Source organism: Fukomys damarensis, unplaced genomic scaffold, assembly GCF_012274545.1.
Source record: "Fukomys damarensis isolate Sample0158 unplaced genomic scaffold, DMR_v1.0_HiC HiC_scaffold_16, whole genome shotgun sequence".
Classification (NCBI taxonomy): Eukaryota; Metazoa; Chordata; class Mammalia; order Rodentia; family Bathyergidae; genus Fukomys; species Fukomys damarensis.
Genome location: NW_022900928.1, coordinates 39,146,264 through 39,149,476, shown reverse-complemented (window position 1 = coordinate 39,149,476; position 3,213 = coordinate 39,146,264). Strand labels below are relative to the sequence as shown.

The following is a 3,213-nucleotide window of genomic DNA, read 5'->3' as shown; positions in this document are numbered from 1 at the left end:
GGGATGGCCATCTATGGGGAACCAGAGTCACAAGGCTAGGCAGGATGGTGAGGAGACAGAGGCATCACAATGGTCTCTGGTGCAGTGTATTTACAACAGAGCTCAATGTTGAGGGCAGGGTAGATAGCAGGTCACTAACAGGCAGGAAACACATGGAGCCCAACAATGGGCTCTGCAAACCTGTGCCAGATCAGGAAAGTAGCAACAGCTTCAGCCACCTTGTCAGGGGCATCCTTGTGGACTGCATGGCCACACTGGGGTAGCATCTGCATCTGGAACTTCCCTTGCATCTGGCCAATGGTTACATCTTTACCCAACCTATCAGCACCAGCCAAGAGCAGCAATTTAGGGATAGGGCAACTAAGAAAGAGATAGGATAAGCCTCCGGAACCAGCCATTCCAGTATTTTTCTGGTTTTGCCAGTTCAATTCTCCAGGTATATGGATGTTCTTTCTTGGTCTCCATGTCATCTTCCTTTTTCCTTTTGTTTACTGACTCACTTCCTTATTCATCTTCTTCCTCCTCTGTGACTCCTTCCTATAGATTAGGAGCCTTCTGGACTTGCAATTCCTTCACACAGTTTGACTTGGCCAACCATTGAGATGGGCACACTCCAGATTTCTAATCTGGCCACTCTTCACACTCCATTCAGTAGCATTCTCCAAAGACTGAAGGTTTTAGGACAACCACTTTAGAAGTTGTGCATGCTATTAAGTACATCCATTGCTGTGCCTTCCAGCACATCAGTCATGCACAGACCCAGGAGGTTTAGCACCAGTTTAGATGCTGCTGTGTGCAATGCAATAGCATCACCCATGCTATGTCCACTCGACATAAAATTGGAGGAGGGAGATCTCCATACATGGCTTCAATCACATTGCTGATATCTTTAGCCACTGTTTCTGCAGACAGATCTACAAAATTCTTGACTTTTGTATCACCATAACCTCAAAGATCCAGAGCCACAGTCTTAAAGTAAACTTCACTAATGATCACTGCCATGAACACAGCCCAGGAAAGGGCAGAATTTCTTCTTCCATGCAAAAGAAGCAGGATTGAAACCTCTGAACCACCCCTATAAACTTGAAAAGCATCCTTGTCAGTCTCATTCTCTACTTCCACATCTTCCATGGACTCAAAATACTGACTCCAAGGAATAGGAGAAAAATCCTGCTTTCTTCCAGGGCTTTTCTCCCATCAGAAGGAAGGCTTCACTTGGCTCCACCTTTCTGTATCTCTTTGTCTTTTCTTCATCTTGTTCTTCCTCCATGGACCCTTCAGGCAGTGCAGGCCATAGCAGCCCAGAGCAGCACTGCTCAGGCCCAAAGCTCAGTTTCTTCTCTAAGTTTTGTTTTTCTGTCTTTATTAATTAATTCTCCTTGTGCTGTCATGGCTCATAGGAGACTAGGATTCACTACAGTTCTAGTAACATCTCCTTTCCCTGTTCCCTTTTTATTTGTTTGGTTTTTATTGGTTTGATTTTCTGGTTGCATTTTAATTCCCGATCCGCTTCTGGGCTCTGCTCTGACTGCCCCCACTGCCAGGGAGAGGAGAGAGGGCGGGCGGCCAAGGTGCATGTTGTTCTTGAGGGCCGACATCAAGGGAAGGCCACATGTCCTCAAACAGTAGTACAAGATTCGTCCCACACTAAATGTGGCCCAAACGATCACGCTTAGCTCTCCTAACGACGCCCCCATCGCCTTTGAACAGCATCCAGAATCCAGCAGTACCACCTACCACCCACTGGCTCTGTCAAGAAGTTCACTTTGAGATTAGATTTTTTTCCAGATAGAGTCTGGAGAAAATTCTGAGTTGCAAAATAAAACAGACTCTTGGACCTACTCAAAAATGGACCTGAATCCCTGCAGGGGAACTGTAACCAAAATACCTTTCTGAGCTCTCTCCAGGACAGGTCAGAACACCAAGGTAGATCTGAGCTGTCCTTGCTGTGTCTCACCTGCTGTTCTTCATGGAGGGTCCAAGAAGTTGATGCTGCTATTTTAATTCCACTTCACCATCCTGTACAGTGTGCTTAGCACATGTTAGTGATCTACCAGCTAGGTGGCTGAGTGCAAATTTTTTATATTGAAAGAACTGATATCATTCTTTATTGGTTGAATGGTAGGCAGCTCAAGGAAATTCAGAGAAAATAGTCCCTTGTAATTTTGTGAAGTGATATGCATTACTAAAAACCTGTAATTTCATAAGAAATGTTACTTTTATAACTTTATAACCTTATAAACAAGAGTACCCCTAGCCCTACTTTTTCTTCTGACTCTAGTGTAATGATCACTATCTTGGATTTGAGTCAGTCAACACCAGAATTTAATCATGTTTTGCAACCATTAGTTGTGTGAACCTCAGCACCTCTCTTAACTTCCATAATGCTTTTCTGATGTATAAAAGGGGTAGCGATGATACATAGTTTATAAAAGTAAATGAAATGTTATATGTCAGGGACTATACCTAGTGCAAAAGAAACACTCAACAAAAGTTAGATATCACTAGTTATTATTTCTTTCATCCTAGACTCCTGTCCGCATCCTTTTACTCCTTACACGGACACCTGAACACACTACGATCTAGTACCTATACTCTACACACTCTACTGTTCTTTTTCATTTTAAACAGTTGTTTTCTTTAGTGTATATTTAAAGTATACAACATGATTTTTTTTTTTCAGTACCAGGGATTGAACGCAGGACCTTGCACTTGCGAGGCAGGTGCCGGAACCACTACCAAATCCCTGGCTCCATGATTTTTTTTTTCAGCTTTAATTGAGTTTATTGGTACACTTTAGGGATACAGTACAGTTACATTCATTGTTGGGATCTTGTACCTCTACAGGACAAGTCTTGATTCTCATTTTTTCCCCTTACCTCTGCCCTCCCTTCACCCCCTCCTCCCCTCCCCATCTACAAACACTTTATTTTCATCTTTTCATTCTCTCACATTGTTTTCTTTTCCCTTTTTACTCTTCCCCTACCCATCCCACCTTCCCTACACCTTTAGCTCCTTTCTTCCCATTTCTAAATGTCAGTAATCTTATTAGAATCTTATGCATTGTTGCAGATTATTCACACCAGGGAAACTATTTGGTATTTACACATGTGTGACTTATTTATTTCACTTAGGAGTATATCTTCAATATGTATCCATTTTCCTATGAATGAATCTATTTTCTCGTTCTTTATGGCTGAGTAATATTCCATT

The 3,213-nt window shown here is 42.4% G+C and overlaps 1 pseudogene; it reads right to left on the bottom strand.

The window, feature by feature from the left end:
• Positions 1–52: 52 nt before the first annotated feature.
• On the bottom strand, positions 53–1,729 carry LOC104868783 (annotated as a pseudogene).
• Between the last annotated feature and the right edge of the window lie 1,484 nt (positions 1,730–3,213).